The following is a 27,296-nucleotide window of genomic DNA, read 5'->3' as shown; positions in this document are numbered from 1 at the left end:
AATGTCCTAACTTCTGTCCGTCTCTGTGGCGCAATTGGTCAGCGCGTTCGGCTGTTATCTCACGTTGTGAGGGTTTCCGAAAGGTTGGTGGTTCGAGCCCACCCAGGGACGTTATCATGTTCTATACTGTATTTTTTACAAAATTAAGAGATTGTAATTTTTTTCTCTCTCTCTCGTTGTGTTCCCTTGGGAGAAATCCACTATTTTTGAGAAATAGTTCGTTAACTTCACTTCGTTAACAATTGTTAAATTATTTTAGCACTACTGAATTAATATTTATGTAGTTTACAACGTCAGTATTTAAAACACTTTATGTATTTCTGCCTTCTGTAAGCAGCTAATTTATTTATTTTGCTACTCATATTCTTAAGTCGCTCTATGTATACAGACTGTAGTGTGAAGCTACCATCATTTATATTCTGGCTTTCCGAAACGAACACTTCCAGGATCTTTGCTGGATAAAAAGGTTCCGGACCTGGAATCGCATCCGGGCCGCATGGGTAAAAGCCAGGAATCCTAACCCTTAGACAATCTGAGATATGAATTCATAAACTAATACCTATTTTAAAAATGAATTACTGTTAAAATATTTTAGCACCACTGAATTAATATCCGTGCAAGTTTCATCATTAAATAAAATGTCACTAATGGCCCACTCGAAACGTTCCAGTTTTGCTACCTTAATTTTAAGTCGCTTTATGAATATAGCCTGTAGTGTAAAGCTTTCATATGTATTTATGCATTCTGTAAGCAGATAATTTATTTATTTTACTAGCATATTCTTTCTTCCATCATTTACTTTCTGGCGTTTCGAAACGAACACTGACAGATCTTTGCTGGATTAAAAGGTTCCGAGACCGGGAATCGAACCCGGGCCGCCTGGGTGAAAGCCAGGAATCCTAACCCCTAGACCATCTGGGGCAGGAATTCATACGCTGATAAATATTTTAAAAAAGAATAGGTGTTAACTTATTTTAGCACCACTGAATTAATATCAATGTAGTTTAAAACGCTTTATGTATTTCTGCCTTCTGTATAAAGACTATAGTGTAAAGCTCCCATATTCATTTAATAGAGTTTCGCAACAAAAATTGACAGGTCTTTGCTGGATGAAAATGTTCCCAGACCGGGAACATGGGCCGCCTGGGTGAGAGCCAGGAATCCTAACCCCCAGACCATCTGGGATATGAAATATTAGACTGATAAGTATTTTAAAAATAAATTAGTGTTAACCTATTTCAGTACCACTGAATTAATATCCATGTAGTTTAAAAACACTTTATGTATTTCTGCCTTCTGTAAGCAGCTAATTTATTCATTTTGCTACCTTATTCTTTCTTCCATCATTTACTTTCTGGCGTTTCGAAACAAACACTGACAGATCTTTGCTGTAGAAAGGTTCCCAGACCGGGAATCGAACCCGGGCCGACTGGGTGTAAGCCAGGAATCCTAACCCCTAACCGTTGATAAATATTTTAAAAATGAATTGGCGTTTTACTTATTTTTGCACCACTGAATTAATATCCATGTAGTTTAAAACGCTTTATGTATTTCTGCCTTCTGTAAGCAGCTAATTTATTTATTTTGCTACCATATTCTTTAGTCGCTTTATGCATATAGACTGTAAGGTGAAACTTCCATCATTTACTTTCTGGCTTTTCGGAACGAACACTGACAGGATCTTTGCTGGATAAAAAGGTTCCCAGACCGGGAATCGAATCCGGGCCGCCTGGGTGAAAGCCAGGAATTCTAACCCCTCGACCTTCTGGGATATGAATTTATACGCTGATAATTATTTTAAAAATGAATTAGTATTAACCTATTTTACTACCATAAATATTTTTAAAATGAATTGGTGTTAACTTATTTTAGCACCACTGAATTAATTTCCTAGTAGTTTAACACGCTTTATGTATTTCTGCTTTCTGTGAGTAGCTAATTCATTTATTTCCCTACCATATTCTTAATAGTCGCTTTATGTATATAGACTGTGGTGTAAAGCTTCCGTCATTCATTTCCTAGCGTTTCGCAAGAAAAACTGACAGAAATGTGCTCGACAAAAACGTTCCAAGACCGGGAATCGATCCCGGGCCCTCTGGGTGTCACTACAAACCTATGTTACAGATTAACAAATAGAATTGATAGCTCAATTGTATTATATTGCAACTTAACATGTCCTAACTCCCGTCCGTCTCTGTGGCGCAATTGGTCAGCGCGTTCGGCTGTTATCTCACATTGTGGGGGTTACCGAAAGGTTGGTGGTTCGAGCCCACCCAGGGACGTTATCTTGTTCTATACTGTATTTTTACAAAATTAATGGATTGTAATTTTTTCTCTCTCTCTCGTTGTGTTCCCTTGGGAGAAATCCACTATTTTTGAGAAATAATTCGTTAACTTCACTTCGTTAACAATTGTTAACTTATTTTAGCACTAGTGAATTAATATTTATGTAGTTACCAACGTCAGTATTTAAAACACTTTATGTATTTCTGCCTTCTGTTAGCAGCTAATTTATTTATTCTGCTACCCTATTCTTAAGTTGCTATATGTATATAGACTGTAGTGTGAATCTACCATCATTTATATTCTGGCTTTTCGAAACGAACACTTACAGGATCTTTGCTGGATAAAAAGGTTCCGGACCGGGAATCGAATCCGGGCCGCGTGGGTGAAAGCCAGGAATCCTAACCCTTACACCATCTGAGATATGAATTCATAAGCTAATACCTATTTTAAAAATGAATTACTGTTAAAATATTTTAGCACCACTGAATTGATTTCCGTGCAAGTTCCATCATCAAATAAAATGTCACTAATGTCCCACTCGAAACGTTCCAGTTTTGCTACCTTATTTTTAAGTCGCTTTATGAATATAGCCTGTAGTGTAAAGCTTTCATATGTATTTCTGCATTCTGTACGCAGATAATTTATTTATTTTGCTACCATATTCCTAATAGTCGCTCTATGTATATAGACTATAATGTAAAGCTTCCATCATTCATTTCCTAGAGTTTCGCAAGAAAAACTGACAGATCTTTGCTGGAGAATAAGGTTCCCAGACCGGGAATCGAACCCTGGCCGCCTGGGTGAAAGCCAGAAATCCTAACCCCTAGACCATTTGGGATACGAATTCATACGCTGATAAATATTTTAAAATTGAATAGGTGTTAACTTATTTTAGCACCACTGAATTAATATCAATGTAGTTTAAAACGCTTTATGTATTTCTGCCTTCTGTATATAGACTATAGTGTAAAGCTCCCATATTCATTTAATAGAGTTTCGCAACAAAAATTGACAGATCTTTGCTGGATAAAAATGTTCCCAGACCGGGAATCGAACCCGGGCCGCCTGGGTGAGAGCCAGGAATCCTAACCCCTAGACCATCTGGGACATGAATTATTAGGCTGATAAGTATTTTAAAAATGAATTAGTGTTAACTTATTTCAGTACCACTGAATTAATATCCATGTAGTTTAAAAACGCTTTATGTATTTCTGGCTTCTGTAAGCAGCTAATTTATTCATTTTGCTACCATATTCTTTCTTCCATCATTTACTTCCTGGCGTTTCGAAACAAACACTGACAGATCTTTGCTGTAGAAAAAGGTTCCCAGACCGGGAATCGAACCCGGGCCGACTGGGTGTAAGCCAGGAATCCTAACCCCTAACCGTTGATAAATATTTTAAAAATGAATTGGTGTTTTACTTATTTTTGCACCACTGAATTAATATCCATGTAGTTTAAAACGCTTTATGTATTTTTGCCTTCTGTAAGCAGCTAATTTATTTATTTTGCTACCATATTCTTTAGTCGCTTTATGCATATAGACTGTAAGGTGAAACTTCCATCATTTACTTTCTGGCTTTTCGAAACGAACACTGACAGGATCTTTGCTGGATAAAAAGGTTCCCAGACCGGGAATCGAATCCGGGCCGCCTGGGTGAAAGCCAGGAATTCTAACCACTCGACCTTCTGGGATATGATTTCATACGCTGATAAATATTTTAAAAATGAATCAGTATTAACCTATTTTACTACCATAAATATTTTTAAAATGAAATGGTGTTAACTTATTTTAGCACCACTGAATTAATATCGTAGTAGTTTAAAACGCTTTATGTATTTCTGCCTTCTGTAAGTAGCTAATTCATTTATTTCGCTACCATATTCTTAATAGTCGCTCTATGTATATAGACTATAGTGTAAAGCTTCCATTATTCATTTCATAGAGTTTTGCAACAAAAACTGAACAGATTATTGCTGGATAAAAAGGTTCCCAGACCGGGAATCGAACCCGGGCCGCCTGGGTGAAAGCCAGGAATCCTAACCCCTAGACCATCTGGGATATGAATTCATGTGCTGATGAATATTTTGAAAATGAATTAGTGTTAACTTATTTTAGTACCATCTGGGATATGAATTCTTAGGCTAATAAATATTTTAAAAACGAGTTAGTTTTAACTTATTTTAGCACCACTAAATTAATATCCATGTAGTTTAAAATTCTTTATGTATTTCTTCCTTCTGTAAACGGCTAATTTATTTATTTCACTACCACATTCTTAATAGTCGCTTTATGTATATAGACTGTGGTGTAAAGCTTCCATCATTCACTTCCTAGCGTTTCGCAAGAAAAACTGACAGAAATTTGCTCGACAAAAACGTTCCCAGACCGGAAATCGAACCCGGGCCGTCTGGGTGTCACTACAAACCTATGTTACAGATTAACAAATAGAATTGATAGCTCAATTGTATTATATTGCAACTTAACATGTTCTAACTCCCGTCGGTCTCTGTGGCCCAATTGGTCAGCGCGTTCCGCTGTTATCTCACATTGTGGGGGTTACCGAAAGGTTGATGGTTCGAGCCCACCCAGGGACGTTATCATGTTCTATACTGTATTTTTACAAAATTAATAGATTGTAATTTTTTTCTCTCTCTCTCGTTGTGTTCCCTTGGGAGAAATCCACTATTTTTGAGAAATAATTCGTTAACTTCACTTCGTTAACAATTGTTAACTTATTTTAGCACTACTGAATAAATATTTATGTAGTTACCAACGTCAGTATTTAAAACACTTTATGTATTTCTGCCTTCTGTTAGCAGCTAATTTATTTATTCTGCTACCCTATTCTTAAGTTGCTATATGTATATAGACTGTAGTGTGAATCTACCATCATTTATATTCTGGCTTTTCGAAACGAACACTTACAGGATCTTTGCTGGATAAAAAGGTTCCGGACCGGGAATCGAATCCGGGCCGCGTGGGTGAAAGCCAGGAATCCTAACCCTTACACCATCTGAGATATGAATTCATAAGCTAATACCTATTTTAAAAATGAATTACTGTTGAAATATTTTAGCACCACTGAATTGATTTCCGTGCAAGTTCCATCATCAAATAAAATGTCACTAATGGCCCACTCGAAACGTTCCAGTTTTGCTACCTTATTTTTAAGTCGCTTTATGAATATAGCCTGTAGTGTAAAGCTTTCATATGTATTTCTGCATTCTGTACGCAAATAATTCATTTATTTTGCTACCATATTCCTAATAGTCGCTCTATGTATATAGACTATAATGTAAAGCTTCCATCATTCATTTCCTAGAGTTTCGCAACAAAAACTGACAGATCTTTGCTGTAGAAAAAGGTTCCCAGACCGGGAATCGAACCCGGGCAGACTGGGTGTAAGCCAGGAATCCTAACCCCTAACCGTTGATAAATATTTTAAAAATGAATTGGTGTTTTACTTATTTTTGCACCACTGAATTAATATCCATGTATTAAAACGCTTTATGTATTTCTGCCTTCTATACCAGCTAATTTATTTATTTTGCTACCATATTCTTTAGTCGCTTTATGCATATAGACTGTAAGGTGAAACTTCCATCATTTACTTTCTTGCCTTCTCGAAACGAACACTGACAGGATCTTTGCTGGATAAAAAGGCTCCCAGACCGGGAATCGAATCCGGGCCGCCTGGGTGGAAGCCAGGAATTCTAACCCCTCGACCTTCTGGGATATGATTTCATACGCTGATAAATATTTTAAAAATGAATTAGTATTAACCTATTTTACTTCCATAAATATTTTTAAAATGAATTGGTGTTAACTTATTTTAACACCACTGAATTAATATCCTAGTAGTGCAAAACGCTTTATGTATTTCTGCCTTTTGTAAGTAGCTAATTCATTTATTTCGCTACCATATTCTTAATAGTCGCTCTATGTATATAGACTATAGTGTAAAGCTTCCATTATTCATTTCCTAGAGTTTTGCAACAAAAACTGAACAGATTATTGCTGGATAAAAAGGTTCCCAGACCGGGAATCGAACCCGGGCCGCCTGGGTGAAAGCCAGGAATCCTAACCCCTAGACCATCTGGGATATGTATTCCTAAACACTTTATGTATTTCTGCCTTCTGTAAGCAGCTAATTTATTTATTCTGCTACCATATTCTTAAGTCGCTATATGTATATAGACTGTAGTGTGAAGCTACCATCATTTATATTCTGGCTTTTCGAAACGAACACTTACAGGATCTTTGCTGGATAAAAAGGTTCCGGACCGGGAATCGAATCTGGGCCGCATGGGTAAAAGCCAGGAATCCTAACCCCAAGACCATCTGAGATATGAATTCATAAGCTAATAACTATTTTAAAAATGAATTACTGTTAAATTATTTTAGCACCACTGAATTATCCGTGCAAGTTTCATCATCAAATGAAATGTCACTAATGGCCCAATCGAAACGTTCCAGTTTTGCTACCTTATTTTTTTGAAGTCGCTTTATGAATATAGCCTCTAGTGTAAAGCTTTCATATGTATTTCTGCATTCTGTAAACATATAATTTATTTATTTTGCTACCATATTCTTAATAGTCGCTCTATATATATAGACTATAATGTAAAGATTCCAGCATTCATTTCCTAGAGTTTCGCAACAAAAACTGACAGATCTTTGCTGGAGAAAAAGGTTCCCAGACCGGGAATCGAACCCGGGCCGCCTGGGTGAAAGCCAGGAATTCTAACCCCTAGACAATCTGAGATATGAATTCATAGGTTGATCAATATTTTAAAAATGAATTCGTGTCAACTTATTTCAGTACCTCTGAATTAATATCCATGTAGTTTAAAAACGCTTTATGTATTTCTGCCTTCTGTAAGCAGCTAATTTATTTAATTTGCTACCATATTCCTAATAGTCGCTCTATGTATATAGACTATAATGTAAAGCTTCCATCATTCATTTCCTAGAGTTTCGCAACAAAAACTGACACCTCTGTGCTGGAGAAAAAGGTTCCCAGACCGGGAATCGAACCCGGGCCGCCTGGGTGAAAGCCGGGTATCCTAACCCCTAGACCATCTGGGATACGAAGTCATACGCTGATAAATATTTTAAAAATGAATAGCCGGGAATCCTAACCCCTAGACCATCTGGGATACGAAGTCATACGCTGATAAATATTTTAAAAATGAATAGGTGTTAACTTATTTTAGCACCACTGAATTAATATCAATGTAGTTTAAAACGCTTTATGTATTTCTGCCTTCTGTATATAGACTATAGTGTAAAGCTCCCATATTCATTTAATAGAGTTTCGCAACAAAAATTGACAGATCTTTTCTGGATAAAAATGTTCCCAGACCGGGAATCGAACCCGGCCCGCCTGGGTGAGAGCCAGGAATCCTAACCCCTAGACCATCTGGGATATGAATGATTAGGCTGATAAGTATTTTAAAAATGAATTAGTGTTAACTTATTTCAGTACCACTGAATTAATATCCATGTAGTTTAAAAACGCTTTATGTATTTCTGCCTTCTGTAAGCAGCTAATTTATTCATTTTGCTACCATATTCTTTCTTCCATCATTTACTTTCTGGCGTTTCGAAAAGAACACTGACAGATCTTTGCTGGAGAAAAAGGTTCCCAGACCGGGAATCGATCCCGGGCCGCCTGGGTGAAAGCCAGGAATCCTAACCCCTAACCGTTGATAAATATTTTAAAAATGAATTGGTGTTTTACCTATTTTTGCACCACTCAATTAATATCCATGTAGTTTAAAACGCTTTATGTATTTCTGCCTTCTGTAAGCAGCTAATTTATTTATTTTGCTACCATATTCTTTAGTCGCTTTATGCATATAGACTGTAATTTGAAACTTCCATCATTTACTGTCTGGCTTTCGAAACGGACACTGACAGGATCTTTGCTGGATAAAAAGGTTCCCAGACCGGGAATCGAATCCGGGCCGCCTGGGTTAAAGCCAGGAATTCTAACCCCTCGACCTTCTGGGATATGAAGTCATATGCTGATAATTATTTTGAAAATGAATTAGTATTAACCTATTTTACTACCATAAATATTTTTAAAATGAATTGGTGTTAACTTATTTTAGCACCACTGAATTAATATCCTAGTAGTTTAAAACGCTTTATGTATTTCTGCTTTCTGTGAGTAGCTAATTCATTTATTTCCCTACCATATTCTTAATAGTCGCTTTATGTATATAGACTGTGGTGTAAAGCTTCCATCATTCACTTCCTAGCGTTTCGCAAGAAAAACTGACAGAAATTTGCTCGACAAAAACGTTCCAAGACAGGGAATCGAACCCGGGCCCTCTGGGCGTCACTACAAACTTATGTTACAGATTAACAAATAGAATTGATAGCTCAATTGTATTATATTGCAACTTAACATGTCCTAACTCCCGTCCGTCTCTGTGGCGCAATTGGTCAGCGCGTTCGGCTGTTATCTCACATTGTGAGGGTTACCGAAAGGTTGGTGGTTTGAGCTCACCCAGGGACGTTGGCTTGTTCTATACTGTATTTTTACAAAATTAAAAGGTTGTAATTTTTTTCTCTCTCTCTCGTTGTGTTCCCTTGGGAAAAAGCCACTATTTTTGAGAAATAGTTCGTTAACTTCACTTCGTTAACAATTGTTAAGTTATTTTAGCACTACTGAATTAATATTTATGTAGTTGCCAACGTCAGTATTTAAAACACTTTATGTATTTCTGCCTTCTGTAAGCAGCTAATTTATTTATTCTGCTACCATATTCTTAAGTCGCTATATTTATATAGACTGTAGTGTGAAGCTACCATCATTTATATTCTGGCTTTTCCAAACGAACACTTACAGGATCTTTGCTGGATAAAAAGGTTCCGGACCGAAAATCGAATTCGGGCCGCATGGGTAAAAGCCAGGAATCCTAACCCCTAGATGATCTGGGATATGAATTCATAGGTTGATAAATATTTTAAAAATGAATTCGTGTTAACTTATTTCAGTACCACTGAATTAATATCCATGTAGTTTAAAAACGCTTTATGTATTTCTGCCTTCTGTAAGTAGCTAATTCATTTATTTCGTTACCATATTCTTAATAGTCTCTCTATGTATATAGACTATAGTGTAAAGCTTCCATTATTCATTTCCTAGAGTTTTGCAACAAAAACTGAACAGATTATTGCTGAATAAAAAGGTTCCCAGACCGGGAATCGAACCCGGGCCGCCTGGGTGAAAGCCAGGAATCCTAACCCCTAACCGTTGATAAATATTTTAAAAATGAATTGGTGTTTTACCTATTTTTGCACCACTCAATTAATATCCATGTAGTTTAAAACGCTTTATGTATTTCTGCCTTCTGTAAGCAGCTAATTTATTTATTTTGCTACCATATTCTTTAGTCGCTTTATGCATATAGACTGTAATTTGAAACTTCCATCATTTACTGTCTGGCTTTCGAAACGAACACTGACAGGATCTTTGCTGGATAAAAAGGTTCCCAGACCGGGAATCGAATCCGGGAATCGAATTAATATCCATGTAGTTTAAAAACGCTTTATGTATTTCTGCCTTCTGTAAGCAGCTAATTTATTTATTTTGCTACCATATTCTTTAGTCGCTTTATGCATATAGACTGTAAGGTGAAACTTCCATCATTTACTCTCTGGCTTTTTGAAACGAACACTGACAGGATCTTTGCTGGATAAAAAGGTTCCAAGACCGGGAATAGAATCCGGGCCGCCTGGGTGAAAGCCAGGAATTCTAACCCCTCGACCTTCTGGGATATGAATTCATACGCTGCCAATTATTTTAAAAATGAATTAGTATTAACCTATTTTACTACCATAAATATTTTTAAAATGAATTGGTGTTAACTTATTTTAGCACCACTGAATTAATATCCTAGTAGTTTAAAACGCTTTATGTATTTCTGCCTTCTGTAAGTAGCTAATTCATTTATTTCGCTACCATATTCTTAATAGTCGCTCTATGTTTATAGACTATAGTGTAAAGCTTTCATTATTCATTTCCTAGAGTTTTGCAACAAAAACTGAACAGATTATTGCTCTGGATAAAAAGGTTCCCAGACCGGGAATCGAACCCGGGCCGCATGGGTGAAAGCCAGGAATCCTAACCCCTAGGCCATCTGGGATATGAATTCATACGCTGATGAATATTTTGAAAATGAATTAGTGTTAACTTGTTTTAGTACCATCTGGGATATGAATTCTTAGGCTGATAAATATATTTAAAATGAATTAGTGTTAACATATTTTGGTAACATATGGGATATGAATTCTTTGGATGATAAATATTTTAAAAATGAATTGGTTTTAACTTATTTTAGCACCACTAAATTAATATCCATATAGTTTAAAATTCTTTATGTATTTCTGCCTTCTGTAAGCAGCTAATATTTTTATTTCACTACCATATTCTCAATAGTCGCTTTATGTATATAGACTGTGGTGTTAAGCTTCCATCATTCACTTCCTAGCGTTTCGCAAGAAAAACTGACAAAAATTTTCTCGACAAAAACGTTCCCAGACCGGGAATCGAACCCGGGCCGTCTGGGTGTCACTACAAACCTATGTTAGAGATTAACAAATAGAATTGATAGCTCAATTGTATTATATTGCAACTTAAAATGTCCTATCTTCCGTCCGTCTCTGTGGCGCAATTGGTCAGCGCGTTCGGCTGTTATCTCACGTTGTGAGGGTTACCGAAAGGTTGGTGGTTCGAGCCCACCCAGGGACGTTATCATGTTCTATACTGTGTTTTTACAAAATTATAAGATTGTAATTTTTTTCTCTCTCTCTCGTTGTGTTCCCTGGGGAGAAATCCACTATTTTTGAGAAATAGTTCGTTAACTTCACTTCGTTAACAATTGTTAAATTATTTTGCACTACTGAATTAATATTTATGTAGTTTACAACGTCAGTATTTAAAACACTTTATTTATTTCTGCCTTCTGTAAGCAGCTAATTTATTCATTTTGCTACTCATATTCTTAAGTCGCTCTATGTATATAGACTGTAGTGTGAAGCTACCATCATTTATATTCTGGCTTTCCGAAACGAACACTTACAGGATCTTTGCTGGATAAAAAGGTTCCGGACCGGGAATCGCATCCGGGCCGCATGGGTAAAAGCCAGGAATCCTAACCCTTAGACCATCTGAGATATGAATTCATAAACTAATACCTATTTTAAAAATGAATTACTGTTAAAATATTTTAGCACCACTGAATTAATATCCGTGCAAGTTTCATCATTAAATAAAATGTCAATAATGGCCCACTCGAAACGTTCCAGTTTTGCTACCTTATTTTTAAGTCGCTTTATGAATATAGCCTGTAGTGTAAAGCTTTCATATGTATTTATGCATTCTGTAAGCAGATAATTTATTTATTTTGCTACCATATTCTTAATAGTCGCTCTATGTATATAGACTATAATGTAAAGCTTCCATCATTCATTTCCTAGAGTTTCGCAACAAAAACTGACAGATCTTTGCTGGATAAAAAGGTTCCCAGACCGGGAATCAAAACCGGGCAGCTTGGGTGAAAGCCAGGAATCCTAACCCCTAGACCATCTGGGATACGAATTCATACGCTGATAAATATTTTAAAAATGAATAGGTGTTAACTTATTTTAGCACCACTGAATTAATATCAATGTAGTTTAAAACGCTTTATGTATTTCTGCCTTCTGTATAAAGACTATAGTGTAAAGCTCCCATATTCATTTAATAGAGTTTCGCAACAAAAATTGACAGATCTTTGCTGGATGAAAATGTTCCCAGACCGGGAATCGAACCCGGGCCGCCTGGGTGAGAGCCAGGAATCCTAACCCCTAGATCATCTGGGATATGAAATGTTAGGCTGATAAGTATTTTAAAAATAAAATAGTGTTAACTTATTTCAGTACCACTGAATTAATATCCATGTAGTTTAACACGCTTTATGTATTTCTGCCTTCTGTAAGCAGCTAATTTATTCATTTTGCTACCATATTCTTTCTTCCATCATTTACTTCCTGGCGTTTCGAAACAAACACTGACAGATCTTTGCTGTAGAAAAAGGTTCCCAGACCGGGAATCGAACCCGGGCCGACTGGGTGTAAGCCAGGAATCCTAACCCCTAACCGTTGATAAATATTTTAAAAATGAATTGGCGTTTTACTTATTTTTGCACCACTGAATTAATATCCATGTAGTTTAAAACGCTTTATGTATTTCTGCCTTCTGTAAGCAGCTAATTTATTTATTTTGCTACCATATTCTTTAGTCGCTTTATGCATATAGACTGTAAGGTGAAACTTCCATCATTTACTTTCTGGCTTTTCGGAACGAACACTGACAGGATCTTTGCTGGATAAAAAGGTTCCCAGACCGGGAATCGAATCCGGGCCGCCTGGGTGAAAGCCAGGAATTCTAACCCCTCGACCTTCTGGGATATGATTTCATACGCTAATAAATATTTTAAAAATGAATTAGTATTAACCTATTTTACTACCATAAATATTTTTAAAATGAATTGGTGTTAACTTATTTTAGCACCACTGAGTTAATATTCTAGTAGTTTAAAACGCTTTATGTATTTCTGCCTTCTGTAAGTAGCTAATTCATTTATTTCGCTACCATATTCTTAATAGTCGCTCTATGTATATAGACTATAGTGTAAAGCTTCCATTATTCATTTCCTAGAGTTTTGCAACAAAAACTGAACAGACTATTGGTGGATAAAAAGGTTCCCAGACCGGGAATCGAACCTGGGCCGCCTGGGTGAAAGCCAGGAATCCTAACCCCTAGACCATCTGGGATATGAATTAATACGCTGATGAATATTTTAAAAATGAATTAGTGTTAACTTATTTTAGTACCATCTGGGATATGAATTCTTAGGCTAATAAATATTTTAAAAATGAGTTAGTTTTAACTTATTTTAGCACCACTAAATTAATATCCATGTAGTTTAAAATTCTTTATCTATTTCTGCCTTCTGTAAACAGCCAATTTATTTATTTCACTACCACATTCTTAATAGTCGCTTTATGTATATAGACTGTGGTGTAAAGCTTCCATCATTCACTTCCTAGCGTTTCGCAATAAAAACTGACAGAAATTTGCTCGACAAAAACGTTCCCAGACCGGAAATCGAACCCGGGCCGTCTGGGTGTCACTACAAACCTATGTTACAGATTAACAAATAGAATTGATAGCTCAATTGTATTATATTGCAACTTAACATGTTCTAACTCCCGTCGGTCTCTGTGGCCCAATTGGTCAGCGCGTTCCGCTGTTATCTCACATTGTCGGGGTTACCGAAAGGTTGGTGGTTCGAGCCCACCCAGGGACGTTATCTTGTTCTATACTGTATTTTTACAAAATTAATAGATTGTAATTTTTTTCTCTCTCTCTCGTTGTGTTCCCTTGGGAGAAATCCACTATTTTTGAGAAATAATTCGTTAACTTCACTTCGTTAACAATTGTTAACTTATTTTAGCACTACTGAATTAATGTTTATGTAGTTACCAACGTCAGTATTTAAAACACTTTATGTATTTCTGCCTTCTGTTAGCAGCTAATTTATTTATTCTGCTACCCTATTCTTAAGTTGCTATATGTATATAGACTGTAGTGTGAATCTACCATCATTTATATTCTGGCTTTTCGAAACGAACACTTACAGAATCTATGCTGGATAAAAGGTTCCGGACCGGGAATCGAATCCGGGCCGCGTGGGTGAAAGCCAGGAATCCTAACCCTTACACCATCTGAGATATGAATTCATAAGCTAATACCTATTTTAAAAATGAATAACTGTTAAAATATTTTAGCACCACTGAATTGATTTCCGTGCAAGTTCCATCATCAACTAAAATGTCACTAATGGCCCACTCGAAACGTTCCAGTTTTGCTACCTTATTTTTAAGTCGCTTTTTGAATATAGCCTGTAGTGTAAAGCTTTCATATGTATTTCTGCATTATGTACGCAGATAATTTATTTATTTTGCTACCATATTCCTAATAGTCGCTCTATGTATATAGACTATAATGTAAAGCTTCCATCATTCATTTCCTAGAGTTTCGCAACAAAAACTGACAGATCTTTGCTGGAGAATAAGGTTCCCAGACCGGGAATCGAACCCTGGCCGCCTGGGTGAAAGCCAGAAATCCTAACCCCTAGACCATTTGGGATACGAATTCATACGCTGATAAATATTTTAAAAATGAATAGGTGTTAACTTATTTTAGCACCACTGAATTAATATCAATGTAGTTTAAAACGCTTTATGTATTTCTGCCTTCTGTATATAGACTATAGTGTAAAGCTCCCATATTCATTTAATAGAGTTTCGCAACAAAAATTGACAGATCTTTGCTGGATAAAATTGTTCCCAGACCGGGAATCGAACCCGGGCCGCCTGGGTGAGAGCCAGGAATCCTAACCCCTAGACCATCTGGGACATGAATTATTAGGCTGATAAGTATTTTAAAAATGACTTAGTGTTAACTTATTTCAGTACCACTGAATTAATATCCATGTAGTTTAAAAACGCTTTATGTATTTCTGGCTTCTGTAAGCAGCTAATTTATTTATTTTGCTACCATATTCTTTCTTCCATCATTTACTTCCTGGCGTTTCGAAACAAACACTGACAGATCGTTGCGGTAGAAAAAGGTTCCCAGACCGGGATTCGAACCCGGGCCGACTGGGTGTAAGCCAGGAATCCTAACCCCTAACTGTTGATAAATATTTTAAAAATGAATTGGTGTTTTACTCATTTTTGCACCACTGAATTAATATCCATGTAGTTTAAAACGCTTTATGTATTTCTGCCTTCTGTAAGCAGCTAATTTATTTATTTTGCTACCATATTCTTTAGTCGCTTTATGCATATAGACTGTAAGGTGAAACTTCCATCATTTACTTTCTGGCTTTTCGGAACGAACACTGACAGGATCTTTGCTGAATAAAAAGGTTCCCAGACCGGGAATCGAATCCGGGCCGCCTGGGTGAAAGCCAGGAATTCTAACCCATCGACCTTCTGGGATATGATTTCATACGCTGATAAATATTTTAAAAATGAATTAGTATTAACCTATTTTACTTCCATAAATATTTTTAAAATGAATTGGTGTTAACTTATTTTAGCACCACTGAATTAATATCCTAGTAGTGCAAAACGCTTTATGTATTTCTGCCTTTTGTAAGTAGCTAATTCATTTATTTCGCTACCATATTCTTAATAGTCGCTCTATGTATATAGACTATAGTGTACAGCTTCCATTATTCATTTCCTAGAGTTTTGCAACAAAAACTGAACAGATTATTGCTGGATAAAAAGGTTCCCAGACCGGGAATCGAACCCGGGCCGCCTGGGTGAAAGCCAGGAATCCTAACCCCTAGACCATCTGGGATATGAATTAATACGCTGATGAATATTTTAAAAATGAATTAGTGTTAACTTATTTTAGTACCATCTGGGATATGAATTCTTAGGCTGATAAATATTTTTAAAATGAATTAGTGTTAACATATTTTAGTACCATATGGGATATGAATTCTTAGGCTGATAAATATTTTAAAAATGATTTAGTTTTAACTTATTTTAGCACCACTAAATTAATATCCATGTAGTTTAAAATTCTTTATGTATTTCTGCCTTCTGTAAACAGCCAATTTATTTATTTCACTACCACATTCTTAATAGTCGCTTTATGTATATAGACTGTGGTGTAAAGCTTCTATCATTCACTTCCTAGCGTTTCGCAATAAAAACTGACAGAAATTTGCTCGACAAAAACGTTCCCAGACCGGAAATCGAACCCGGGCCGTCTGGGTGTCACTACAAACCTATGTTACAGATTAACAAATAGAATTGATAGCTCAATTGTATTATATTGCAACTTAATATGTTCTAACTCCCGTCGGTCTCTGTGGCCCAATTGGTCAGCGCGTTCCGCTGTTATCTCACATTGTCGGGGTTACCGAAAGGTTGGTGGTTCGAGCCCACCCAGGGACGTTATCTTGTTCTATACTGTATTTTTACAAAATTAATAGATTGTAATTTTTTTCTCTCTCTCTCGTTGTGTTCCCTTGGGAGAAATCCACTATTTTTGAGAAATAATTCGTTAACTTCACTTCGTTAACAATTGTTAACTTATTTTAGCACTACTGAATTAATGTTTATGTAGTTACCAACGTCAGTATTTAAAACACTTTATGTATTTCTGCCTTCTGTTAGCAGCTAATTTATTTATTCTGCTACCCTATTCTTAAGTTGCTATATGTATATAGACTGTAGTGTGAATCTACCATCATTTATATTCTGGCTTTTCGAAACGAACACTTACAGGATCTTTGCTGGATAAAAAGGTTCCGGACCGGGAATCGAATCCGGGCCGCGTGGGTGAAAGCCAGGAATCCTAACCCTTACACCTTCTGAGATATGAATTCATAAGCTAATACCTATTTTAAAAATGAATAACTGTTAAAATATTTTAGCACCACTGAATTGATTTCCGTGCAAGTTCCATCATCAAATAAAATGTCACTAATGGCCCACTCGAAACGTTCCAGTTTTGCTACCTTATTTTTAAGTCGCTTTATGAATATAGCCTGTAGTGTAAAGCTTTCATATGTATTTCTGCATTCTGTACGCAGATAATTTATTTATTTTGCTACCATATTCCTAATAGTCGCTCTATGTATATAGACTATAATGTAAAGCTTCCATCATTCATTTCCTGGAGTTTCGCAACAAAAACTGACAGATCTTTGATGGAGAATAAGGTTCCCAGGCCGGGAATCGAACCCTGGCCGCCTGGGTGAAAGCCAGAAATCCTAACCCCTAGACCATTTGGGATACGAATTCATACGCTGATAAATATTTTAAAAATAAATAGGTGTTAACTTATTTTAGCACCACTGAATTAATATCCTAGTAATGCAAAACGCTTTATGTATTTCTGCCTTTTGTAAGTAGCTAATTCATTTATTTCGCTACCATATTCTTAATAGTCGCTCTATGTATATAGACTATAGTGTAAAGCTTCCATTATTCATTTCCTAGAGTTTTGCAACAAAAACTGAACAGATTATTGCTGGATAAAAAGGTTCCCAGACCGGGAATCGAACCCGGGCCGCCTGGGTGAAAGCCAGGAATCCTAACCCCTAGACCATCTGGGATATGAATTAATACGCTGATGAATATTTTAAAAATGAATTAGTGTTAACTTATTTTAGTACCATCTGGGATATGACTTCTTAGGCTGATAAATATATTTAAAATGAATTAGTGTTAACATATTTTAGTACCATATGGGATATGAATTCTTAGGCTGATAAATATTTAAAAAATGATTTAATTTTAACTTATTTTAGCACCACTAAATTAATACCCATGTAGTTTAAAATTCTTTATGTATTTCTGCCTTCTGTAAGCAGCTAATTTATTTATTTCACTACCATATTCTTAATAGTCGCTTTATGTATATAGACTGTGGTGTAAAGCTTCCATCATTCATTTCCTAGCGTTTCGCAAAAAAAACTGACAGAAATTTGCTCGACAAAATCGTTCCCAGACCGAAATCGAACCCGGGCCGTCTGGGTGTCACTACAAACCTATGTTACAGATTAACAAATATAATTTATAGCTCAATTGTATTATATTGCAACTTAACATGTCCTAACTCCCGTCCGTCTCTGTGGCCCAATTGGTCAGCGCGTTCCGCTGTTATCTCACATTGTGAGGGTTACAGAAAGGTTGGTGGTTCGAGCCCACCCAGGGACGTTATCTTGTTTTATACCGTATTTTTACAAAATTAATAGATTGTAATTTTTTTCTCTCTCTCTCGTTGTGTTCCCTTGGGAGAAATCCACTATTTTTGAGAAATAACTCGTTAACTTCACTTCGTTAACAATTGTTAACTTATTTTAGCACTACTGAATTAATATTTATGTAGTTACCAACGTCAGTATTTAAAACACTTTATGTATTTCTGCCTTCTGTTAGCAGCTAATTTATTTATTCTGCTACCCTATTCTTAAGTTGCTATATGTATATAGACTGTAGTGTGAATCTACCATCATTTATATTCTGGCTTTTCAAAACGAACACTTACAGGATCTATGCTGGATAAAAGGTTCCGGACCGGGAATCGAATCCGGGCCGCATGGGTGAAAGCCAGGAATCCTAACCCTTACACCATCTGAGATATGAATTCATAAGCTAATACCTATTTTAAAAATGAATTACTGTTAAAATATTTTAGCACCACTGAATTGATTTCCGTGCAAGTTCCATCATCAAATAAAATGTCACTAATGGCCCACTCGAAACGTTCCAGTTTTGCTACCTTATTTTTAAGTCGCTTTGTGAATATAGCCTGTAGTGTAAAGCTTTCATATGTATTTCTGCATTATGTACGCAGATAATTTATTTATTTTGCTACCATATTCCTAATAGTCGCTCTATGTATATAGACTATAATGTAAAGCTTCCATCATTCATTTCCTAGAGTTTCGCAACAAAAACTGACAGATCTTTGCTGGAGAATAAGGTTCCCAGACCGGGAATAGAACCCTGGCCGCCTGGGTGAAAGCCAGAAATCCTAACCCCTAGTCCATTTGGGATACGAATTCATACGCTGATAAATATTTTAAAAATGAATAGGTGTTAACTTATTTTAGCACCACTGAATTAATATCAATGTAGTTTAAAACGCTTTATGTATTTCTGCCTTCTGTATATAGACTATAGTGTAAAGCTCCCATATTCATTTAATAGAGTTTCGCAACAAAAATTGACAGATCTTTGCTGGATAAAATTGTTCCCAGACCGGGAATCGAACCCGGGCCGCCTGGGTGAGAGCCAGGAATCCTAACCCCTAGACCATCTGGGACATGAATTATTAGGCTGATAAGTATTTTAAAAATGACTTAGTGTTAACTTATTTCAGTACCACTGAATTAATATCCATGTAGTTTAAAAACGCTTTATGTATTTCTGGCTTCTTTAAGCAGCTAATTTATTTATTTTGCTACCATATTCTTTCTTCCATCATTTACTTCCTGGCGTTTCGAAACAAACACTGACAGATCTTTGCGGTAGAAAAAGGTTCCCAGACGGGGATTCGAACCCGGGCCGACTGGGTGTAAGCCAGGAATCCTAACCCCTAACCGTTGATAAATATTTTAAAAATGAATTGGTGTTTTACTCATTTTTGCACCACTGAATTAATATCCATGTAATTTAAAACGCTTTATGTATTTCTGCCTTCTGTAAGCAGCTAATTTATTTATTTTGCTACCATATTCTTTAGTCGCTTTATGCATATAGACTGTAAGGTGAAACTTCCATCATTTACTTTCTGGCTTTTCGGAACGAACACTGACAGGATCTTTGCTGAATAAAAAGGTTCCCAGACCGGGAATCGAATCCGGGCCGCCTGGGTGAAAGCCAGGAATTCTAACCCATCGACCTTCTGGGATATGATTTCATACGCTGATAAATATTTTAAAAATGAATTAGTATTAACCTATTTTACTTCCATAAATATTTTTAAAATGAATTGGTGTTAACTTATTTTAGCACCACTGAATTAATATCCTAGTAGTGCAAAACGCTTTATGTATTTCTGCCTTTTGTAAGTAGCTAATTCATTTATTTCGCTACCATATTCTTAATAGTCGCTCTATGTATATAGACTATAGTGTACAGCTTCCATTATTCATTTCCTAGAGTTTTGCAACAAAAATTGACAGATCTTTGCTGGATAAAATTGTTCCCAGACCGGGAATCGAACCCGGGCCGCCTGGGTGAGAGCCAGGAATCCTAACCCCTAGACCATCTGGGACATGAATTATTAGGCTGATGAATATTTTAAAAATGAATTAGTGTTAACTTATTTTAGTACCATCTGGGATATGAATTCTTAGGCTGATAAATATATTTAAAATGAATTAGTGTTAACATATTTTAGTACCATATGGGATATGAATTCTTAGGCTGATAAATATTTTAAAAATGATTTAGTTTTAACTTATTTTAGCACCACTAAATTAATTTCCACGTAGTTTAAAATTCTTTATGTATTTCTGCCTTCTGTAAGCAGCTAATTTATTTATTTCACTACCATATTCTTAATAGTCGCTTTATGTATATAGACTGTGGTGTAAAGCTTCCATCATTCATTTCCTAGCGTTTCGCAAAAAAAACTGACAGAAATTTGCTCGACAAAAACGTTCCCAGACCGAAATCGAACCCGGGCCGTCTGGGTGTCACTACAAACCTATGTTACAGATTAACAAATAGAATTTATAGCTCAATTTTATTATATTGCAACTTAACATGTCCTAACTCCCGTCCGTCTCTGTGGCGCAATTGGTCAGCGCGTTCGGCTCTTATCTCACATTGTGAGGGTTACCGAAAGGTTGGTCGTTCGAGCCCACCCAGGGACGTTATCTTGTTTTATACCGTATTTTAACAAAATTGATAGAATGTAATTTTTTTCTCTCTCTTTCGTTGTGTTTCCTTGGGAGAAATCCACTATTTTTGAGAAATAACTCGTTAACTTCACTTCGTTAACAATTGTTAACTTATATTAGCACTACTGAATTAATATTTATGTAGTTACCAACGTCAGTATTTAAAACACTTTATGTATTTCTGCCTTCTGTAAGCAGCTAATTTATTTGTTCTGCTACCATATTCTTAAGTTGCTATATGTATATAGACTGTAGTGTGAATCTACCATCATTTATATTCTGGCTTTTCGAAACGAACACTTACAGGATCTTTGCTGGATAAAAAGGTTCCGGACCGGGAATCGAATCCGGGCCGCGTGGGTGAAAGCCAGGAATCCTAACCCTAACACCATCTGAGATATGAATTCATAAGCTAATACCTATTTTAAAAATGAATTACTGTTAAAATATTTTAGCACCACTGAATTGATATCCGTGCAAGTTTCATCATCAAATAAAATGTCACTAATGGCCCACTCGAACGTTCCAGATTTGCTACCTTATTTTTAAGTCGCTCTATGAATATAACCTGTAGTGTAAAGCTTTCATATGTATTTCTGCATTCTGTACGCAGATAATTTATTTATTTTGCTACCATATTCCTAATAGTCGCTCTATGTATATAAACTATAATGTAAAGCTTCCATCATTCATTTCCTAGAGTTTCGCAACAAAAACTGACAGATTTTTGCTGAAGAAAAAGGTTCCCAGACCGGGAATCGAACCCGGGCCGCCTGGGTGAAAGCCAGGAATCCTAACCCCTAGACCATCTGGGATACGAATTCATACGCTGATAAATATTTTAAAAATGAATAGGTGTTAACTTATTTTAGCACCACTGAATTAATATCAATGTAGTTTAAAACGCTTTATGTATTTCTGCCTTCTGTATATAGACTATAGTGTAAAGCTCCCATATTCATTTAATAGAGTTTCGCAACAAAAATTGACAGATCTTTGCTGGATAAAAATGTTCCCAGACCGGGAATCGAACCCTGGCCGCCTGGGTGAGAGCCAGGAATCCTAACCCCTAGACCATCCGGGACATGAAATATTAGGCTGATAAGTATTTTAAAAATGAATTAGTGTTAACTTATTTCAGTACCACTGAATTAATATCTATGTAGTTTAAAAACGCTTTATGTATTTCTGCCTTCTGTAAGCAGCTAATTTATGCATTTTGCTACCTTATTCTTTCTTCTATCATTTACTTTCTGGCGTTTCGAAACGAACACTGGCAGATCTTTGCTGGAGAAAAAGGTTCCCAGACCGGGAATCGAACCCGGGCCGCCTGTGTGAAAGCCAGGAATCCTAACCCCTAACCGTTGATAAACATTTTGAAAATGAATTAGTGTTAACTTATTTCTGCACCACTGAATTAATATCCTTGTAATTTAAAACGCTTTATGTATTTCTGCCTTCTGTAAGCAGCTAAATTATTTATTTTGCTACCATATTCTTTAGTCGCTTTATGCATATAGACTGTAAGGTGAAACATCCATCATTTTCTTTCTGGCTTTTCGAAACGGACACTGACAGGATCTTTGCTGCATAAAAAGGTTCCCAGATCGGGAATCGAATCCGGGCCGCCTGGGTGAAAGCCAGGAATTCTAACCCCTCGACCTTCTGGAATATGAATTCATACGCTGAAAATTATTTTAAAAATGAATCAGTATTAACCTATTTTACTACCATAAATATTTTTAAAATGAATTAGTGTTAACTTATTTTAGCACCACTGAATTAATATCCTAGTAGTTTAAAACGCTTTATGTATTTCTGCCTTCTGTAAGTAGCTAATTCAGTTATTTCGCTACCATATTCTTAATAGTCGCTCTATGTATATAGACTATAGCGTAAAGCTTCCATTATTCATTTCATAGAGTTTTGCAACAAAAACTGAACAGATTATTTCTGGATAAAAAGGTTCCCAGACCGGGAATCGAACCCGGGCCGCCTGGGTGAAAGCCAGGAATCCTAACCCCTAGATCATCTGGGATATGAATTCATGTGCTGATGAATATTTTGAAAATGAATTAGTGTTAACTTATTTTAGTACCATCTGGGATATGAATTCTTAGGCTGATAAATATTTTTAAAATGAATTAGTGTTAACATATTTTAGTACCATATGGGATATGAATTCTTAGGCTGATAAATATTTTAAAAATGAGTTAGTTTTAACTTATTTTAGCACCACTAAATTAATATCCATGTAGTTCAAAATTCTTTATGTATTTCTGCCTTCTGTAAGCAGCTAATTTATTTATTTCACTACCACATTCTTAATAGTCGCTTTATGTATATAGACTGTTGTGTAAAGCTTCCATCATTCACTTCCTAGCGTTTCGCAAGAAAAACTGACAGAAATTTGCTCGACAAAAACGTTCCCAGACCGGAAATCGAACCCGGGCCGTCTGGGTGTCACTACAAACCTATGTTACAGATTAAAAAATAGAATTGATAGCTCAATTGTATTATATTGCAACTTAACATGTCCTAACTCCCGTCCGTCTCTGTGGCGCAATTGCTCAGCGCGTTCGGCTGTTATCTCACATTGTGAGGGTTACCGAAAGGTTGGTGGTTCGAGCCCACCCAGGGACGTTATCTTGTTCTATACTGTATTTTTACAAAATTAATAGATTGAAATTTTTTTCTCTCTCTCTCGTTGTGTTCCCTTGGGAGAAATCCACTATTTTTGAGAAATAGTTCGTTAACTTCACTTCGTTAACAATTGTTAACTTATTTTAGCACTACTGAATTAATATTTAAGTAGTTTACAACGTCAGTATTTAAAACACTTTATGTATTTCTGCCTTCTGTAAGCAGCTAATTTATTTATTCTGCTACAATATCCTCAAGTCCCTATATGTATATAGACTGTAGTGTGAAGCTACCATCATTTATATTCTGGCTTTTCGAAACGAACACTTACAGGATCTTTGCTGGATAAAAAGGTTCCGGACCGGGAATCGAATCCGGGCCGCGTGGGTGAAAGCCAGGAATCCTAACCCTTAGACCATCTGAGATATGAATTCATAAGCAAATACCTATTTTAAAAATGAATTACTGTTAAAATATTTTAGCACCACTGAATTAATATCCGTGCAAGTTTCATCATCAAATAAAATGTCACTAATGGCCCACTCGAACGTTCCAGATTTGCTACCTTATTTTTAAGTCGCTCTATGAATATAGCCTGTAGTGTAAAGCTTTCATATGTATTTCTGCATTCTGTAAGCAGATAATTTATTTATTTTGCTTCCATTTTCTTTCTTCCATCATTTACTTTCTGGCGTTTCGAAACGAACACTGACAGATCTTTGCTGGATAAAAAGGTTCCCAGACCGGGAATCGAACACGGGGCGCCTGGGTGAAAGCCAGGAATCCTAACCCCAAGACCATCTGGGATACGAATACATACGCTGATAAATATTTCAAAAATGAATAGGTGTTAACTTATTTTAGCACCACTGAATTATTATCAATGTAGTTTAAAACGCTTTATGTATTTCTGCCTTCTGTATATAGACTATAGTGTAAAGCTTCCATATTCATTTAATAGAGTTTCGCAACAATAATTGACAGATCTTTGCTGGATAAAAATGTTCCCAGACCGGGAATCGAACCCGGGCCGCCTGGGTGAGAGCCAGGAATCCAAACCTCTAAGCCATCTGGGATATGAATTATTTGGCTGATAAGTATTTTAAAAATGAATTAGTGGTAACTTATTTCAGTACCACTGAATTAATATCCATGTATTAAAACGCTTTATGTATTTCTGCCTTCTGTAGCAGCTAATTTATTTATTTTGCTACCATATTCTTTAGTCGCTTTATGCATATAGACTGTAAGGTGAAACTTCCATCATTTACTTTCTTGCCTTTTCGAAACGAACACTGACAGGATCTTTGCTGGATAAAAAGGCTCCCAGACCGGGAATCGAATCCGGGCCGCCTGGGTAAAAGCCAGGAATCCTAACCCCTAACCGTTGATATATATTTTAAAAATGAATTGGTGTTTTACTTATTTTTGCACCACTGAATTAATATCCATGTATTAAAACGCTTTATGTATTTCTGCCTTCTGTAGCAGCTAATTTATTTATTTTGCTACCATATTCTTTAGTCACTTTATGCATATAGACTGTAAGGTGAAACTTCCATCATTTACTTTCTTGCCTTTTCGAAACGAACACTGACAGGATCTTTGCTGGATAAAAAGGCTCCCAGACCGGGAATCGAATCCGTGCCGCTTGGGTGAAAGCCAGGAATTCTAACCCCTCGACCTTCTGGGATATGAATTCATACGCTGATAATTATTTTGAAAATGAATTAGTATTAACCTATTTTACTACCATAAATATTTTTAAAATGAATTGATGTTAACTTATTTTAGCACCACTGAATTAATATCCTAGTAGTTTATAACGCTTTATGTATTTCTGCCTTCTGTAAGTAGCTAATTAATTTATTTCGCTACCATATTCTTAATAGTCGCTCTATGTATATAGACTATAGTGTAAAGCTTCCATTATTCATTTCATAGAGTTTTGCAACAAAAACTGAACAGATTATTGCTGGATAAAAAGGTTCCCAAACCGGGAATCGAACCCGGGCCGCCTGGGTGAAAGCCAGGAATCCTAACCCCTAGACCATCTGGGATATGTATTCCTGAACACTTTATGTATTTCTGCCTTCTGTAAGCAGCTAATTTATTTATTCTGCTACCATATTCTTAAGTCGCTATATGTATATAGACTGTAGTGTGAAGCTACCATCATTTAGATTCTGGCTTTTCGAAACGAACACTTACAGGATCTTTGCTGGATAAAAAGGTTCCGGACCGGGAATCGAATCCGGGCCGCATGGGTAAAAGCCAGGAATCCTAACCCCAAGACCATCTGAGATATGAATTCATAAGCTAATAACTATTTTAAAATGAATTACTGTTAAATTATTTTAGCACCACTGAATTAATATCCGTGCAAGTTTCATCATCAAATGAAATGTCACTAATGGCCCACTCGAAACGTTCCAGTTTTGCTACCTTTTTTTTAAGTCGCTTTATGAATATAGCCTGTAGTGTAAAGCTTTCATATGTATTTCTGCATTCTGTAAACAGATAATTTATTTATTTTGCTACCATATTCTTAATAGTCGTTCTATATATATAGACTATAATGTAAAGATTCCAGCATTCATTTCCTAGAGTTTCGCAACAAAAACTGACAGATCTTTGCTGGAGAAAAAGGTTCCCAGACCGGGAATCGAACGCGGGCCGCCTGAGTGAAAGCCAGGAATCCTAACCCCTAGACGATCTGGGATATGAATTCATAGGTTGATAAATATTTTAAAAATGAATTCGTGTCAACTTATTTCAGTACCTCTGAATTAATATCCATGTAGTTTAAAAACGCTTTATGTATTTCTGCCTTCTGTAAGCAGCTAATTTATTTAATTTGCTACCATATTCCTAATAGTCGCTCTATGTATATAGACTATAATGTAAAGCCTCCATCATTCATTTCCTAGAGTTTTGAAACAAAAACTGACACCTCTGTGCTGGAGAAAAAGGTTCCCAGACCGGGAATCGAAGCCGGGCCGCCTGGGTGAAAGCCGGGAATCCTAACCCCTAGACCATCTGGGATACGAAGTCATGCGCTGATAAATATTTTAAAAATGAATAGCCGGGAATCCTAACCCCTAGACTAGACCATCTGGGATACGAAGTCATACGCTGATAAATATTTTAAAAATGAATAGGTGTTAACTTATTTTAGCACCACTGAATTAAATCAATGTAGTTTAAAACGCTTTAAGTATTTCTGCCTTCTGTATATAGACTATAGTGTAAAGCTCCCATATTCATTTAATAGAGTTTCGCAACAAAAATTGACAGATCTTTTCTGGATAAAAATGTTCCCAGACCGGGAATCGAACCCGGCCCGCCTGGGTGAGAGCCTGGAATCCTAACCCCTAGACCATCTGGGATATGAATTATTAGGCTGATAAGTATTTTAAAAATGAATTAGTGTTAACTTATTTCAGTACCACTGAATTAATATCCATGTAGTTTAAAAACGCTTTATGTATTTCTGCCTTCTGTAAGCAGCTAATTTATTCATTTTGCTACCATATTCTTTCTTCCATCATTTACTTCCTGGCGTTTCGAAACGAACACTGACAGATCTTTGCTGGATAAAAAGGTTCCCAGACCGGGAATCGAACCCGGGCCGACTGGGTGTAAGCCAGGAATCCTAACCCCTAACCGTTGATAAATATTTTAAAAATGAATTGGTGTTATACTTATTTTTGCACCACTGAATTAATATCCATGTAGTTTAAATCGCTTTATGTAATTCTGCCTTCTGTAAGCAGCTAATTTATTTATTTTGCTACCATATTCTTTAGTCGCTTTATGCATATAGACTGTAAGGTGAAACTTCCATCATTTACTTTCTG

The 27,296-nt window shown here is 36.2% G+C and overlaps 22 non-coding genes across 22 annotated transcripts; 5 read left to right on the top strand and 17 right to left on the bottom strand.

Annotated features, from left to right (window-relative positions):
• Positions 1-19: 19 nt before the first annotated feature.
• Trnan-guu (transfer RNA asparagine (anticodon GUU)) lies at positions 20-111 on the top strand. The gene is given in 2 exon segments: positions 20-57; positions 76-111. It is a non-coding gene; the product is annotated as a tRNA-Asn (tRNA).
• Positions 112-2,190: 2,079 nt separating this feature from the next.
• On the top strand, positions 2,191-2,282 carry Trnan-guu (transfer RNA asparagine (anticodon GUU)). Its single transcript is given in 2 exon segments — positions 2,191-2,228; positions 2,247-2,282. It is a non-coding gene; the product is annotated as a tRNA-Asn (tRNA).
• Positions 2,283-3,321: 1,039 nt separating this feature from the next.
• On the bottom strand, positions 3,322-3,393 carry Trnae-cuc (transfer RNA glutamic acid (anticodon CUC)). The gene has a single exon. It is a non-coding gene; the product is annotated as a tRNA-Glu (tRNA).
• Positions 3,394-4,276: 883 nt separating this feature from the next.
• Trnae-uuc (transfer RNA glutamic acid (anticodon UUC)) lies at positions 4,277-4,348 on the bottom strand. Its single transcript has one exon. It is a non-coding gene; the product is annotated as a tRNA-Glu (tRNA).
• Positions 4,349-6,320: 1,972 nt separating this feature from the next.
• Trnae-uuc (transfer RNA glutamic acid (anticodon UUC)) lies at positions 6,321-6,392 on the bottom strand. The gene has a single exon. It is a non-coding gene; the product is annotated as a tRNA-Glu (tRNA).
• Positions 6,393-7,306: 914 nt separating this feature from the next.
• On the bottom strand, positions 7,307-7,378 carry Trnae-uuc (transfer RNA glutamic acid (anticodon UUC)). The gene has a single exon. It is a non-coding gene; the product is annotated as a tRNA-Glu (tRNA).
• Positions 7,379-7,646: 268 nt separating this feature from the next.
• Positions 7,647-7,718, bottom strand: Trnae-cuc (transfer RNA glutamic acid (anticodon CUC)). Its single transcript has one exon. It is a non-coding gene; the product is annotated as a tRNA-Glu (tRNA).
• A 3,244-nt stretch (positions 7,719-10,962) lies between these two features.
• On the top strand, positions 10,963-11,054 carry Trnan-guu (transfer RNA asparagine (anticodon GUU)). Its single transcript is given in 2 exon segments — positions 10,963-11,000; positions 11,019-11,054. It is a non-coding gene; the product is annotated as a tRNA-Asn (tRNA).
• Positions 11,055-12,094: 1,040 nt separating this feature from the next.
• Positions 12,095-12,166, bottom strand: Trnae-cuc (transfer RNA glutamic acid (anticodon CUC)). Its single transcript has one exon. It is a non-coding gene; the product is annotated as a tRNA-Glu (tRNA).
• A 2,529-nt stretch (positions 12,167-14,695) lies between these two features.
• On the bottom strand, positions 14,696-14,767 carry Trnae-cuc (transfer RNA glutamic acid (anticodon CUC)). The gene has a single exon. It is a non-coding gene; the product is annotated as a tRNA-Glu (tRNA).
• Positions 14,768-15,650: 883 nt separating this feature from the next.
• On the bottom strand, positions 15,651-15,722 carry Trnae-uuc (transfer RNA glutamic acid (anticodon UUC)). Its single transcript has one exon. It is a non-coding gene; the product is annotated as a tRNA-Glu (tRNA).
• Positions 15,723-17,421: 1,699 nt separating this feature from the next.
• Trnae-uuc (transfer RNA glutamic acid (anticodon UUC)) lies at positions 17,422-17,493 on the bottom strand. Its single transcript has one exon. It is a non-coding gene; the product is annotated as a tRNA-Glu (tRNA).
• Positions 17,494-19,136: 1,643 nt separating this feature from the next.
• Trnae-cuc (transfer RNA glutamic acid (anticodon CUC)) lies at positions 19,137-19,208 on the bottom strand. The gene has a single exon. It is a non-coding gene; the product is annotated as a tRNA-Glu (tRNA).
• An 882-nt stretch (positions 19,209-20,090) lies between these two features.
• Positions 20,091-20,162, bottom strand: Trnae-cuc (transfer RNA glutamic acid (anticodon CUC)). The gene has a single exon. It is a non-coding gene; the product is annotated as a tRNA-Glu (tRNA).
• A 512-nt stretch (positions 20,163-20,674) lies between these two features.
• Positions 20,675-20,766, top strand: Trnak-cuu (transfer RNA lysine (anticodon CUU)). Its single transcript is given in 2 exon segments — positions 20,675-20,712; positions 20,731-20,766. It is a non-coding gene; the product is annotated as a tRNA-Lys (tRNA).
• Positions 20,767-21,536: 770 nt separating this feature from the next.
• On the bottom strand, positions 21,537-21,608 carry Trnae-uuc (transfer RNA glutamic acid (anticodon UUC)). The gene has a single exon. It is a non-coding gene; the product is annotated as a tRNA-Glu (tRNA).
• Positions 21,609-21,805: 197 nt separating this feature from the next.
• Positions 21,806-21,877, bottom strand: Trnae-cuc (transfer RNA glutamic acid (anticodon CUC)). The gene has a single exon. It is a non-coding gene; the product is annotated as a tRNA-Glu (tRNA).
• An 882-nt stretch (positions 21,878-22,759) lies between these two features.
• On the bottom strand, positions 22,760-22,831 carry Trnae-uuc (transfer RNA glutamic acid (anticodon UUC)). Its single transcript has one exon. It is a non-coding gene; the product is annotated as a tRNA-Glu (tRNA).
• A 513-nt stretch (positions 22,832-23,344) lies between these two features.
• Positions 23,345-23,436, top strand: Trnan-guu (transfer RNA asparagine (anticodon GUU)). Its single transcript is given in 2 exon segments — positions 23,345-23,382; positions 23,401-23,436. It is a non-coding gene; the product is annotated as a tRNA-Asn (tRNA).
• Positions 23,437-24,440: 1,004 nt separating this feature from the next.
• Trnae-cuc (transfer RNA glutamic acid (anticodon CUC)) lies at positions 24,441-24,512 on the bottom strand. Its single transcript has one exon. It is a non-coding gene; the product is annotated as a tRNA-Glu (tRNA).
• A 912-nt stretch (positions 24,513-25,424) lies between these two features.
• On the bottom strand, positions 25,425-25,496 carry Trnae-uuc (transfer RNA glutamic acid (anticodon UUC)). The gene has a single exon. It is a non-coding gene; the product is annotated as a tRNA-Glu (tRNA).
• A 1,257-nt stretch (positions 25,497-26,753) lies between these two features.
• On the bottom strand, positions 26,754-26,825 carry Trnae-cuc (transfer RNA glutamic acid (anticodon CUC)). The gene has a single exon. It is a non-coding gene; the product is annotated as a tRNA-Glu (tRNA).
• Between the last annotated feature and the right edge of the window lie 471 nt (positions 26,826-27,296).

This window comes from Styela clava, chromosome 10, assembly GCF_964204865.1.
Source record: "Styela clava chromosome 10, kaStyClav1.hap1.2, whole genome shotgun sequence".
NCBI lineage: Eukaryota > Metazoa > Chordata > Ascidiacea > Stolidobranchia > Styelidae > Styela > Styela clava.
The sequence above is the reverse complement of the archived record's forward strand: the minus strand, read 5'-3'. Positions and strand labels throughout refer to the sequence as shown.